General features: G+C 32.2%; 1 long non-coding RNA gene across 1 annotated transcript; it reads right to left on the bottom strand.

The window, feature by feature from the left end:
- Positions 1-349: 349 nt before the first annotated feature.
- On the bottom strand, positions 350-2,794 carry LOC111707331 (uncharacterized). The gene is made up of 3 exons (XR_002766413.1): positions 2,569-2,794; positions 1,819-1,895; positions 350-408 (listed from the first exon to the last, which is right to left on the bottom strand). It is a non-coding gene; the product is annotated as an uncharacterized LOC111707331 (long non-coding RNA).
- Between the last annotated feature and the right edge of the window lie 13,345 nt (positions 2,795-16,139).

Genomic DNA, 16,139 nt, shown 5'->3' with positions numbered 1-16,139 from the left:
AAAGGACAGAGAAGGGAAGGAAAGGGGAGGGAAGGAAAGGGGGGAAGGAAGGGGTGTAAGGAAAGGAAGGGAAAGGAAGGTAAAGGAAGGGAAAAGAAGACAAACTAAGGGAAAGGAATGGAAAGGAAGGGAAAAGAAGACAAACTAAGGGAAAGGAAGGTAAAGGAGGGGAAAAGAAGGGAAAGGAAGGGAAAGGAGAGGGGTGGACAGAAAAAGGAGGGACGGGTGGAAAGGAAAAGGAGGGAGGGGTGGACATGAGAGGGAGGTGTGGACAGGAAAGGGAGGGGATAAGAGAGAGTCATACCTGGAGAATCTTGTAGAGCTTGGACTCGTACAAGAGCTGAGGATGACGAGCCTTCACACTCTCAAGCTTAACGGCAACCTCCTCCCCGTTGGTGATGTTTATACCTAGATAAAGGAATACGGGTTAAATCATTTATGAATGAACTTGATTGGTTGCAAGGTTATAATGCAAGGAAAGTTATTTCAGAGGTGTACGCATCTTTTGTACTGCAGTGTGCTGTCTCTGGGCGGTAATGTAAACAAGACTAATGTCAAAGCCATACATGGGATCCATCTTTCACATAAAAAATCAATGAAATATTCTGGTCATAGAAAACTATTATGTGAATTATCAAAATTTTTAAGATTAAATGCTTTTATCCTCCTCGGATACTACGAACACTGATGCATCTATTCTTGTTTACAAACTCAGCCCAGAGAGAACTGGTCTCAATATGTACGCAGAGTATACGCAACTGCAATTAACTTTCCTTACATTATAACCTTGATTGGTTGATTTAGAGATAACAAATTTATCCAGGAAATAATAAAATGATCAAAACATCAATGATGTTAATTACACAATAACTAATAAAATACAAAATTTTGATTTTTCATTTGAATTAATCCTTCTTTTAGGATTATATATTTTTGATACTTGAGAAGAAAAAAATTCTTAGTTTCTCCACCCTACATAATACTTTATGAGTTTAGACCCTCAGATAGGTTTGTTTCCCCATGTAATTAATTTATTATATCTTTAAATCATTTATTTACGAAATTAGCGAATCAACCGCTAAAACAAATTGACCTACCAACTAAAGGCAAGGGAAGGGAAGGGGGGAGGATGGGTTTCAAATAAAATAAATACCCCTTGGTTTGAGAAGAGCCCATGTTAAGCATTGAAAAAATTGATCGAAACCTACCGGCGTAAAACATCAAAAAATAATAAAAAAGTTTTTGTGAAAAATATATCATAATTTTACCACTCTTTTTAAAAATTGTTTCGTAGTAAGAAATATCTTTTTTAGAAAAAAAACATTTTTCACGTGTTAAATCTACATGATAAAACAAGACATTCATATATATGTTGCGTATTGACGGCCAAACGGCTGGACCGATTAGGCTTCAAAAATTTAGTAGACACTCACGGGTGGCCGGGGAATGGCATAGGCTAAATAAATGAAATTTTTGTTCTTAATTTTTTATATTTTTTCTTTTACTTGTTACGCCTGGCCCTTCAGCTATTAGTCAGTATGAATCATCCCTCAACAAGTATTGCGTCATCTTATTTTCTAGAAGAAACTTTGGAAACGTTTAATTCGGCGGGAAAAGGGTCAGGGGTATACTTCCAAGGGGGATTAATTTTTGTTGCTCTAGGGGAAAATAAACAAATAAACTGGACATCAAATCGAGTTTTTTTTTCCACGAAATCTATTTCTGGATTTTAGGAAAAAATAAAAATTTTGTGTGTACAGTGTGTGTTGGGAGGGGGTAATTTTGGATTTTTATAAAAAAAAATGTGTTATAGTTTACCTAGATAAATATCTCCAAAGCTTCCGCTTCCTATCTTCCTGACCAACCTGTACTTTCCTCCAACAACAAACTCAGACCTATAAAACAACAATGATAATAAAATTAATTGAATTGCGTAACAAGAAGGATAAGTGAAGAGTGAGGGCCGAGGGGTTTGAGGAAAATATACAGCCCCCCCCCCCTCCCAATAAATAATATTGCTCTTGTTTTACAATTGCAATCGATTAATTCAATTTTTCTTCAAAACTGTATTGGTACAAAATATAGTATAACAATTGTATCAAAAGCAAAACCGAATACCATTGAGGTAATAGATAAAATAAATAAGTTTGTAATCTTAAAACATGTATTTCAAATGAAGCGATCAATAGATCGATTGGTCATTATTAAATAAGTGAAAGGGAGTTAACATAATTGGTGGTTTTGACAGGAAGAGTAAAGAAAGTAAATCAAACAAAATTCAACAAAAAAACAATCGTTCAAAAGAACAATAAGTCGATGTAATGAAGTTTTTTTTTATCTAAATACTACTTTAATTGGGAAACATCAGACACAGACGATTATCATATTAAAAAACACAATGAAAAACTATTTGAAATAAACAAAAGTTATTCAAAATTGGTTTTCTTGACAATTTTTTTGAGTATGTCGAAATATCTGCAACGTAAGTAGGTCATAACAGAAGTATCAGGAAATATGTATCATCTTGCCAAGACGAATACTTTGAAGCATAATTTTCATAAATATTACCTGGAGGTGGCAGGGGCACTCGCCATGCTCACTCTCTCGCTTTCCCCGGCCGTCCTGAAGCTAGTTTTTATCTGGTTTGTAGAATCTACACAAGCTGTGGAATACAGCTGTGTGTTAAGGGGAGGGTAGAGCTTCTACCAGACTTTGCTGGTCTGCTCTTTGTGCCTAGCTAGGCGCCCGATACCTAGCATATATTTCTGAAACGTAAACAGCTGATAAAACCAATATTATTGTAAAAAATAAACAAACTGTAAAATTCTGCCAGAGTATAACCTGGACGCCATGTTGAATTCTATTGTCATTGACTGGATGGTGACGTCAGAAGGCGAGTCAGCTGGCCCAGTCTCACTGCAACCCTGCCCCCCTGGCGGCCGAGACATGAAACTGAGAGAATGTGAACTAGCATTTTGTGGCGGGAAATCTGAACTAATTGTAATTAATAATGTCGTCTTTGAGAATGGCTTTTCGTCCTTTTAAAGGAATTATGATGTTAATAGTTAACAAATATGCTGGAATGCAAAAGAAAGGGAAGTGAATTGAGAATAGATTAACACTAGAAAAGGTAGAGAACGGAATTGGATCGGGAAATTTAGGAGGAAAAAAATATTTAATGAAAGTTATAATTAATATGGTGAGAAAAGGAATTAAAGAAATGGAAGATAAATTGATTTCCCTCACTGGCGAGGAAAGAATGTAAAAGGGGGGTAATATGTTGCATCGTCTATACGCAATATCCCCCCTACTGAACTTCTGACCTAACTTTCCGACCTACTGCAATATCGGACCTATGCCACATTTTTTAGTTAGCATAAGGGTAAATCTAGCTAAAGTACGAAATTTTACCATTTAAAAAAATTATTCCTAATTATGTCCCAGCCATTAATTTATTTTTTTCCCGCCATTTTTGGCCTTTTTCAACCATGTCTCGACTAAATTGGGTTGTCTCTGTCAATTTTTTAGGGATTTAGAAATGTGATAACATTTTGGAAATCATTTAACTTGCAGTATGGGCGATATTTGACAGAACTTTTTCAACTTTTTTTGTTTATCTATTTAGAAAAAGTTGAAAAATCGCGTCTCTTAATATTCACCATTTTTCCATCTGGGAGTGGTTTATGTAATTATTTTTCAAACTATCTAAAATATTTTTACAGTTTAAATGGCCTTTAAAAATGGTTAATTGACATGTTTAGAGGCAATTGTGAAAGGTATTGGCCAAAAAAGCCATAATTAAAAACCGTTTTCCCTGCATTTTTCTCCTTAACTCTTCTAGCGGCTTGACAAAACGATGCCACCTATAAAAAAAAATATTTATATAAAAAGATGCCCTTTCATGTCTCTATTGCAGTGCAAAAAACAAAACTACAATATCTTTAAAGACCACAAAGTTATATCCTTTCGGTTAAAATGTCTTTACTTTATCTCAGCCGTTTAAAAAGATATCAAAAACTTATTTTTTACTGTTCAATCTCAACATCAAATGGCATTTTTTAATGAAAAATAATTTTTGTATGATTTGAGGGTTAAGCTAGGTTATGTTAATTTCTGGGCCGAGCGCTGCTGCTAGGACAGACTGGGGCTGGGCGGAACGCCGGGGCTAGGAAAGGCTAGGGGGCCGGGCGCTGCGGCCACAAGTCCATCCGTCGGATGTGTAGTATAGCGGATTTGGCGCGGGTCCGAAGTGGAGTTTTACTGATGTGCGGAGGTCGAAAGATACAGGTGAAGGTATAAAGGCAAAGAAAGAAAGGGAATATTATGGAAATTAATGAAAGGGAAGGGAAAGAGAAGGGAAAGGGAAGGGGAATGGGAAGGGAAATGAAACGGAAAGGGATGTGTTTTGTTCTAAAAAGATTTAGGAGGCTTAATATCAATAAATCGTGAATACACATTACATATCGAATTGATATGAGATGAGAGACGATGAGACGAATGCACGTGTAAACAAAAAGAAGCCGAACTAATTATAAGGGAATAAATCTTTGTTAGGAAATTTGGTTGTTTTTAAAACATTAGTTTAGTTGATATTATTTTTTTTTTAATTCTATCTCTAAAATTATTGGATGCATGATAAAAATGACAGCTGCCATGGGATTGGGCAATGGGATATGAATGAAGTTAAGAGTTACAAGTAAAGATGAAGAACACATTTTATACTTTATATCCCATTTGCAGAACAGTTTCAGGTTTATATACCGGCCACAGACTAACAGCCACAGAACAGAGATTGGAATAGAAGGGAAATAAGTATATCCATTGCCCATTGGTATGAATTTGTTCAGTCCCTTTGAGCCTGAAAAGGAGTTCAAAGTGTACAATTCAACTCTGTACATATCCGTTACAATATCTTCTTTTTATAAAGTTTATGCTGAAATGAACTCGTAAATCTTAAGTAAAGCTAATGCAGAAATAAAACTCGGGAATGCATACATGTCAGAAAATTGATGAAGAGAAAATTAAATAATTTTCCAGAATTTTTTTTTTATTAATAGATGTTCCAAGGCCAAAAAGTTATATGTCACAAATGTGTGAAGTACACCTTGCAGTATGGAAAAGTAAAACAAAATGGCGGTTTTATACTCTTTCGACTTAATTCCACTCTATACTTATCTATTCTCTTTGCTAACAGGTATACATTTGTTGACAGATAACAGCAACCCGCTAGACAAATCCGGATAATAGGCCGGTTAGGATTTTGAAAGGGGTGTTTATTATCCCCAGACGATTCTTTCCCGATGGCCGAACAATACACACACCACAGAGTCACCCCGTCTCAGAAATTCGATAACAAAATCTTTATTTCCTAAAAAATAACATAAATTATAGGTCATGTTTAATTGTACAATGTTATAATGAATGTTAATAGTAGAAAAAATCTTACGAATTATTTAAGTATAGAAGGGGTGACTTATTTGTTGGTCAGTATTGAAATACGTTTTTAACTTCTGAAAAAAATTACAGTTGAATATTTAACGAAATTCGCTTATGCTTCTTATGAAAATATTTTGCTTAACTTTAATGATTTCACAACAACGAAATATTTCAAGCTCCGTCGGAGGAGGACAATGGAATTTGCGGGCTGAAAATTTGGTTTGGCTGTCTCCGACAGGAGATTCCAGTAGAAGACGACATTTTACAGAGGTTTTGAAATTAATGGTTAACAACATTAAACAATTAAAGGGACTATAAAGGAAAAAAGAAAGGGGGTATAGGTTTTAACTCTTGATCGCGACTCATGAAAGTTATATCTCATGTTCCTGTCTCGAGATATAAAACTGTGTCAAAGGAATTGAGTATTTGTCACAAACTTAAATTTTCTAATTCCAATATCTTGACAAAGACTCAATTCCTTTGACACAGTGTTATATCAATTTCTCGAGACAGGAACATCAGATATAACTTTCATGGGTCGCGATCAAAAGCTAAAGTGATTAGCTTTCAGCCTATACCCCTTTTCATTTTTCCCTACAGTCATTTTTAAGTAAACGTTTTTTATTATAGTTCGATTTAATTCCATAAATTATTCATAATTATGTATTTACAGAACAAAGAATATTTTCTCTTTTTATAGACAATTTTTCTTAATTTTCATTTGCATTTGTCTCTGTATGTATAATCAATTGCAATATATCTAACTGATGTCTGTATGTATAATCAATTGCAATATATCTAACTAATGTNTATGTATAATCAAATTGCAATTTATCTAACTGATGTCTTATTTTGAAAAAGTGTCACACAAAATCGAAAATCTAATTATACGTCACTGCTTTTTAATAACAATCTAGTTCTTTGTTTGAAAATATTAAAATCTCTCCTTTAAATTAACGAGACATTTTATAACCTCTCGCTATCTCAATTTATTTCTCCCCCCACCCACCCCCCACATTCACACCCACACCCACAAACCATTAAAACACAGAAAGACAAAAAAAACTAGAAGACAACCACAAATTTATGTATGACTTTTAAAAAATTATGTCTTCAAATTTTTGTATCATAGCTAAAATTTGTTGCTAAGGTTGAAACTCGATTTATTGAATAAAATACCTATTTTTTAGACTTAATGTATCCCCCCCCCTCCCCTATACTTGAAGTAAGAAGAACTATATATATATAAGAATGTGTCGGGGTAAGGTTAGTGTTCCCATAAAAGACGGGTTTGGGTAAAAACTCCGCCAGGTTTTGCACTTTTCTGCCAAATTGGCATTTAATGTTGACAATAAAACCTTGGGTTGTTTTTTACTCCGGCTTGAGAGCTTAAACTTTATTGCTGGAATCACTTAAAAGACTTGATAATCCAACTCTTGGTTTATCTCTAGGAAATGGAAAATCCGCAAAATAATTTCGGAAAATCTACACTTTGCGTTTTCGGGAGATTACAAGAGAGTTCTGGTGGAGAGGGAAATATTAAATTTAATTTGTGACATTTTTTATTAGATCTAACAAGTAAGGGTTTATTAATATATTTAATTATAAAATCTGCTGATGTAGAGCAGATTCTTAAGAGGGAACAGTGGAAAATTCAAAAAACTTTTGAAATTAAGAAGTTCAGGAGGGGGGGGGGGGCTCATGTATGTATGGTCTTTGTTTGTTTATTTGTTTTCAAGAAACTGCACCAAACGGCTCGAACTATAGAGTTTTAATAATTTTTTAAAAGATCATGGAAATCCTCCTCGGAAATAGAAAAATCTACAGAATAGAACAGTAACAAAAGCTGAAATTTTTTCTAAACATGTCTAACTTAAATTCGAATACCAGCCATTGATATTTTCTAGATTTGATTAAAATTAAAATGTTGAATTGAACGGAGAAGAACCAAGGAGAGCGCCAAGTGAAAGTTTCAATTAGAAATTCAATTTATAAGGACAAAAGAATTATACTAAGGATGTAAAAGGAGGGGGTGGAGGGGGCGGAGAAAAGATTAGGAATAGTTGGAAGGGGGGATATCTGGAGAGGGATGTAAGAGGGTGGTGAGGAGGTGAGGAGGTAATAGAGGGAGTATTCGGAGAGAGGAAGGAGTGTGAGAGGGGAGGAGGACATGGGAAATTTCGGAAGAAAGGAGGCAGGAGGAGGAGGGGGTAGCTGGAGGGGTATAAAGATGGAGGGAGAGGAGGATGGGGTAGCTGGAGGGGTATAAAGATGGAGGGAGAGGAGGAGGGGGTAGCTGGAGGGGTATAAAGATGGAGATATCTAGGGACGTGGTGGCATGCATGATTTTTTTTCTCTTTTGTAAAAATTAATGTTCAAATAATATAGAACCATAAGCGTGATATACATGATAATAACAAAAATAATCATAATAATATCACGATAATCATAATTATAAATAAATCAATTACCAGTGATAATAATACTTTGACCTTTTTTTGCCTGCAATATAAAAATAATGTGAGCGAATTGTAGATACACGTTTTTCAATTATCAATATCTCTTCAAAAAGTAATAAATTCTAGATCCTCAAATTGAAAATATCAGTTAGTCCATAAAAAAAAACATCAATAAAATTCCAGCCATTGTTAATTGTCTGCACAAGCCCTGCTTCTAACCTATAGGATTTTCAATTAATAATTTCAATTTAGAAAATAGTTTTATTGGATACATATATATATATACTCAGGCTCCGCGTTCCGAACAAGATTTAGAACGTCAGCGCACTAAACCAGACAAATGTTTAAAGCACCTTAAAAATATAAAGTTGAAAACTAATTTCTTGGGCTTTTCTTCATTTAATAATTATCCTTTTGTTGTTTTTTACTAATTTGCTTTTCTTTTGCTTCTTTTTTGTACTTACATTCTTCTTATTTAGGTTTCCCATCTTACTCATTTCCTCTCTTTTTCACCTATTCTTGGCTTTTTGTCTTATTTAATTTCCACTTCACCTAATGTTACTCATTTCCTTCCCTCTTTTAACTTTCCTTATTTTCTGTCAAATTTCAATTTTTCACTTTCTATTTACTTCTTTTCCCATTCTTCTTCTTTCATTCCTTTCCCCTTTAATATCAGGTTTTCATTTTATTCTTTTTATTTCTCTTTATAACTCATATATACATATGAAAAAATAAAGAAATGTACACATGCAAATATATGAAGGAGTAATGCCATGTATTGCAAGTGTACATATATTATAAAATGGAATACAGAATACCCGGCCCACATCAAAATTGGACTGTGACGTTTACATTTTTGATACATTTTACGAAGATATGTGTATCTGTAAGTGTATAGAGGAGTATATGGTATAGGATGGTAAAGGTAGACCCCCCCTAGGTTTCTGTAATTGATAAACTGTTTTATATTTCACAATTCTGGAGAGAAATACTAGAATTCATCCTTACAGTATCCAGCTCATCAATCTTAGGATTAGCGAAGCCAGGGGGATAGATAGATAGATAGATAGATATATAGATAGATAGATAGATAGATAGATAGATAGATAGATAGATAGATAGATAGATAGATAGATAGATAGATAGATAGATAGATAGATAGATAGATAGATAGATAGATAGATAGATAGATAGATAGATAGATAGATAGATAGACAGATAGATATTAAGATAGGTAGATAAACAGACATGACGATATGGCCTACGGGATATACTTTTGTAAGATTAAAATGATCAAGATTTGAATTTTATTTATTTCTAAAGTAGAATAAGAATGTAAATTCAGAAAATGAAGAGTACTGAGAAATATTAAATTTGTTGCGCTGTATCGGCAAATTTCAATAAAATGAAGTAAAAAATGTCTTATATTGCAATAAATTTTACATTTTACTATTTTCAAATTCTTTTTGAAAAATTGAAGGTGAATTAACACCTCAGAACTTCCTGTTGTGAAATATTAAGTTTCTTTTAAAGATATTTTTAATCTCTGTATAGATTATAAAAAAAATCTGTTAGTGATAAACCAGGAAGGGATCCAAATTAAAGTCCATGTCTACAACTGAAAAGAATCATTTTAAATTGAATTATTGGTCAGACAAACGATCTAAAACTAGACAAACGATCAAAAACTAGACAAACGATCAAAAACTAGACAAACGGTCAAAAACTAGACAAACGATCAAAAACTAGACAAACGATCAAAAACTAGACAAAGGGTAAAACGACTAAAGGGTCAAAAGAGGGGAGGTAGGCCAACCAAACAATTTCTCGTCCGAGCCACATTCTCTTCATTTTCTCATCCTAGCCACCTCGAAATCTTCGTCCTTTCAATATTATTTTTTTTAAGCTATTTTGTAAATCAAAAAAAAGTTTTTCAGATATTCCTGGTGTAGAATGACACAAATAATTCCGAGTTTATAGAACTTAAAACTTTTTTGTTAATAGTGAAAACCATAGAATATTTCCGGGTGGTTCCTTAGGGAAAATGATAGGCAGAGGTATGCCGAATATTTTGCTATTTATTTTATATCGTGAAGGTTAGCCATTACGGTGGTAGAAGAGATTTAAGTTTTTCTTAAATAAAGTTTGACATCATTCTTATGGGTTTGAAGATTCCAACATGATATAATCATTGCTATACTTTAGTCCATCCATATTTTATGCCCTAACATGGCCAGATAAATAGTTTTATCTTCAAGAATTGGAAACTTTTAAACACAAAATAATCGAAGGAAAAGGATTCCGAGGTGGCTCGGACGAGAAAATGAGGAGAATGTGGCTCGGACGAGAAATTGTTGTGGCTGGCCTTCCTCCCCTCGTCGAAATGACAAAAATAATAGAGAAATACTGAAACGTTTTTGTCTAGATTTAAATTAAAGATACAAGGAAAACGTAGTATATATAAATAATCAAAAACAAAAAATATACTTTTCAATCTGTTAAAATAAGTTTTACATAATATTTGCCTCGCTTCCGAAACCATGACAAAAATACCATTCTCTTTTTTTTATCATTCTTTGAAAAAAAACATTTTGGAAATTAAAAATAAATCAGTCAATGAAATCTTTTATAGAATTATCCTTTTTCCATTAAATTATTAAATTAAATATAATATCGTCGTCATTTCAGAAAATTTATCGCGCGTTTTAAGAATTTTTTCCTTTTGCACATTTTTTCTTTTCGTTCGTAGATTTTGAACGTTTCTATTGGGCTTTTACAAGGAAACTAGAGGAAAAAACTATAATCATTGAATATCGAAGGGACTTAGATTTTATTTATTCATATTTCAAATGAGAGCAATGCGACGATCATATCTGCACTTCTGATGGGTTGTTACTTAAGATGGAGGGGAAATAATTATTTTCTATAAGTTTCTGAATGAATGTAAAATGATTACATGCTAAGGATTGATAATATTAAGCTGAATGAACAAATGATATGTTTTGATGAATATAAGCGGGGGAATGTATGGATTAGGAATGATACCGGAAGTACATATTAGACAAGAGAACCGGAAACTATTCTCTTCGTCCCAATCATAATAGTAATATTAGTGATTATAGTTATTATAGTAATAATATAATGACACTGATACTAAAAAATAGAGAAATCATTTTTTGTTTTTTTGTAACAAGAAAAAATGTCGAGAAATTTTGGGATATCTTAAAAATCTAGAAATATCTAAACAATTAAGAAATATCCAGGAATATTTAGGATATCCAGGAATATTTAGGATATCCAGGAATATCTAGGATATCCAGGAACATCTAAGATATCCAGGAATATCTAAGATATCCAGGAATATCTAAGATATCTAGGAATATCTGGGATATCCAGGAAATCTAGGATATCCAGGATATCTAAGATATCCAGGATATCTAGGATATCCAGGATATCTTGGATATCCAAGATATCTAGGATATCCAGGATATCTTGGATATCCAGGATATCTAGGATATCCAGGATATCTAGGATATCCAGGATATCTTGGATATCCAGGATATCTAGGATATCCAGGATATCTAGGATATCCAGGATATCTAGGATATCCAGGATATCTAGGATATCCAGGATATCTAGGATATCCAGGATATCTAGGATATCCATGATATCTAGGATATCCAGGAATATTTAGGATATCCATGAAATCTAGGATATCCAGGAACATCTAAGATATCCAGGAATATCTAAGGTATCTTGGAACATCTGGGATATCCAGGATATCTAGAATATCCAGGAAATATAGGATATTCGGGAATATCTATGATATACTGGAATATCTAGAATATCCAGGAATATCTAGGATATCGAGGAATATCTAGAATATTCGGGAATTTCTAGGATATCCCGGAATATCTAGGATATCCAGGAATATCTGGATATCTAGGAATATCTGAATATCTAGGAATATACAGAATACCCAGGAATATTTAGGATATCTAGGATATTCAGGAATATCTAGAATATTCAGGAATATCTAGGATATCCAGGAATATCTAGGATATTGGAATATCTAGGATATTCAGGAATATCTAGGATATTCAGGAATATCTAGGATATTCAGGAATATCTAGGATATTCAGGAATATCTAAGATATTCCTGAATATCTAGGATATTTAGGAATATCTAGGATATTCAGGAATATCTAGGATATCCAGGATATCTCGGATATTCAGGAATATCTAAGATATTCCTAAATATCCTAGATATTCCTGAATATTCTAGATATTCCTGAATATCCTAGATATCCTAAATATTTCTGGGTATTCTGTATATTCCTAGATATTCAGATATTCCTATATATCCAGATATTCCTGACTATCCTAGATATTCAGGAATATCTAGGATATTCAGGAATATCTAAGATATTCAGGAATATCTAGGATAGTCAGGAATATCTAGGATATTCAGGAATATCTAGGATAGTCAGGAATATCTAGGTTATTCAGGAATATCTAGGATATTTAGGAATATCTAGGATATTCAGGAATATCTAGGATATCCAGGAATATCTAGGATAGTCAGGAATATCTAGGATATTCAGGAATATCTAGGATAGTCAGGAATATCTAGGATATTCAGGAATATCTAGGATATTCAGGAATATCTAGAAAATGGTTCTGATTTCCTTAATTGCTGAGTCATGGTTGATTCTTTTTCTTTTTCTAAATCCTCAAAAATGAAACCGTGAGCTGCCGCCATAGTATTTTTAGTTAGCTTTTATTACTGAGCTCGCAGATTAACAGAATTATTATTTTTTGCAAAATGTCGTAGAGTCTCCAAAATGGAGCAAAAAATATTACAAATTGTTGTTGTTATTTTAAATAATTAATGTACAATGTGTCTGTGTATACTGTATACCCAATCCTGTATTTTTAGTTGTATATTATATTCTGATGCTGGATTCCCTACGGATTAAATTTTGACAGGTTTAAATCCAAAACTATTTTCAATTCTGTATTTTAAACCAAGTAAAATTAACATTTTAAACATTTAGTATTTTTCCTCTCTCATTCGTTTATCTCAGTACAAAGTTTCCTTTTTTGAATTAATTGATAATACCAAAAAATTTTACCCTCAAAAGCCGGAGGGGGCAATTATTTTAAAAAAGTTTTAAAAAAGAAGACCTTAAAAGAAATTTTGTCCGACATATCTATCTATCTATCTATCTATCTATCTATCTATCTATCTATCTATCTATCTATCTATCTATTTATCTATCTATCTATCTATCTATCTATCTATCTATCTATCTATTTATCTATCTATCTATCTATCTATCTATCTATCTATCTATCTATCTATCTATCTATCTATCTATCTATCTATCTATCTATCCATCTATCTCTAAAATATTCCAGATTTGAAGACTATGTATGGAGAAGAATAGCAGCGTATTCTCTCTATTCAAAATATTAAATGAATCTGTATTGATAGAGGAATACAAATAAGAATATAGAATAAACCAATCTTCAATATTTCAACAATAATTCAAACAAAGAAATCCGAGGCAAAAGATTTTAAAATTTCCCAAAACTTGTTTAAGATATTTATAGATAGTAGTGATTATAATAATAATAACATATATCACGCAAATCTGCCCCTTTAGTAAAAGTAAATTCAACCTATATGAAGCATTAAGTGGGACCGCGTCAACCTTGTTGCACCGGCTAGTTCTGTCCATTGAGCTAGGTACAGTATACTTTGTGGGACATGTTTACGTTTCCCCTTGTATATAGATTTATGTATTTAATTGTGTCAGTGCAGTGTAAAGCTTTGTATTTGCATGTAAAGGTTTTTTAACACCCTTTAATTGTTGTGATTACTGTTGGTTATTTGTATGTAAATGTTTGTATTTGTATGTAAACGTTTGTATTTGTATGTAAATGTTTGTATTTGTATGTAAATGTTTGTATTTGCATGTAAATTTTTGTATTTACATGCAAATGTTAGTTTTGTATGCAAGTATTTTTATTTTTATGTAAGTATTTGTATTTGTATGTAAATGTTTGCATTGTATGTAAATGTTTGTATTGTATGTAAAGGTTTGTATTATATGTAAATAATTGTATTGTATGTAAATGTTTGTATTTTTATGTAAATATTTGTTTTGTATGCAAATGTTTGTATTTGTATGTAAACGTTTGTATTTGTATGCAAATGTTAGTTTTGTATGTAAGTGTTTGTATTTGTATGCAAATCTTTGTATTGTATGCAAACGTTAGTTTTGTATGCAAGTATTTGTATTTGTGTGTAAATGTTTGTATTTAAATGCAAATGTTTGTATTTGTATGCAAATGTTTGTATTTGTATGCAAATGTTAGTTTTGTATCTACGTATTTGTATTTGTATGCAAATGTTTGTATTTGTATGTTAAAGTTTGAATTTGTATGTAAATGTTTATATTTGTATATAACTGTTAGTATTTGTATGTAAATGTTTGTTTTTTTATGTAAATGTTTTTATTTTTATGTAAATGTTTGTATTTGTTTGTTAAAGTTTGTATTTGTATGTTAAAGTTTGAATTTGTATGTAAGTGTTTGCATTTGTATGTGAATGTTTTTATTTGTATGTAAATGTTTGCATTTTTATGTAAATGTTTGTATTGTATGTAAATGTTTGTATTTGTATGTAAATGTTTGTATTTTTATGTAAATGTTTGTATTGAATGTAAATGTTTGTATTGTATGTAAATGTTTGTATTGTATGTAAATGTTTGTATTGTATGTAAATGTTTGTATTTGTATGTAAATGTTTGTATTGTATGTAAATGTTTGTATTTGTATGTAAATGTTTGTATTTTTATGTTTGTGTAAAAGATAGAAAATAATTTATCAGGTTGACAGTTTAATTCAAAGTTCGGGATAAATTCTAGTTTTTTACAGTTTACAAATCACACTTTTAGCGTTGGTTGTAGCAGACTTGGATATATTAATGGAACCTTGCTTTCTAAATCCTTAAAGGGACTCTACACGTATTTTCAACAGACTCTCTGACTGGGCAAAATTGGCTGAGAATTATTCCTGCTTTTCCATCAAAATTTATTTTGTTCAATTGCCGTTTTCTTTAAAAGTGAAGGAATTTGATAAAATTCAACACATTTTAGAAAGAAAAACAGGGATATCTTCCTTATTCTGTCGAGGTTTAAAGAGTACCTGCAGTGAGTCGAAAAATGCAGGATTATGCGAACAGTCCCTTTAAACCTTCAATCCGAACGTTTATTCTTTATTTCAAGTTTGCCTTGATATACGGAATGGATTGGAAACTTTGAATAGGAACAAGCCACAGGGCTGTCCTAAAAAAAACAAGCGGTAGAGAAGTAATTGAACTACGTCTACCCGATTCAAGTATAGAAGAGAAGTGAATTAACTACGTTCACCACGTTCAAGTAGAAGAGAAGTAATTGAACTACGTTTACCCGGTTCAAATACAGAGGGAAGGGATTGAACTACGTTTACCCGGTTCAAGTATAGAAGACAAAGGATTGAACTACGCTTACCCGGTTCAAATACTTCTCGCTATTCTTAAAATCTATTTCCAAGCGCTTGAAAACAATGTAATCTATTGTGAAAATTAAATGAAAAAGTGAAAAGGAAATAAGTGGAATGGCCCCTTTCTGAACCTTTCTGAACCTTTCTAAACTTTCTGAACCTTTCTGAACCCTTCTTAACCTTTCTGAACCTTTCTGAACCTTTCTGAACCTTTCTGAACCTTTCTGAACCTTTCTGTACCGTTTTAAAAAGTATAAAAACTAAAATCTGTCCTTGTGGAAATAAAGGATGAAAGAGAGGAATAATGAAAAGAAAAAATTAAAATAGAATATTAAAAAATCATGAAATAATAAATTGTTAAACAATAATCTATCCTTGAGGAGAGAATGAATCCTATGAAAAACTCGAAACTGAAGAACTTTTATATTTCATCTACATATCTTGGTTTCAAAGTTGGCTGTTATAGTTGATTTGTATATTTGTATTAATTGAAAATTGGACTTAAACTTTTTGCCTACATTTTAACACTATTTACCCAAAAATTCATATATATTTTGATTTACTCCTTTAAATTTTTATTTTCCCCAAATAAGTGATAAAAATCTTTGCGCTCCGTGCTAACATTTCGAAAATTAAATTTGTCAAAACATGAGTTTCTTTAAAGCTGAACCCAGTGCAGTTAAACTCTGTTTC

The sequence above is a fragment of the Eurytemora carolleeae genome, unplaced genomic scaffold, assembly GCF_000591075.1.
Source record: "Eurytemora carolleeae unplaced genomic scaffold, Eaff_2.0 scaffold39, whole genome shotgun sequence".
Taxonomy (NCBI): domain Eukaryota; kingdom Metazoa; phylum Arthropoda; class Copepoda; order Calanoida; family Temoridae; genus Eurytemora; species Eurytemora carolleeae.
Note: the sequence above shows the minus strand (reverse complement) of the source record. Positions and strands in the feature narration are given on the sequence as shown.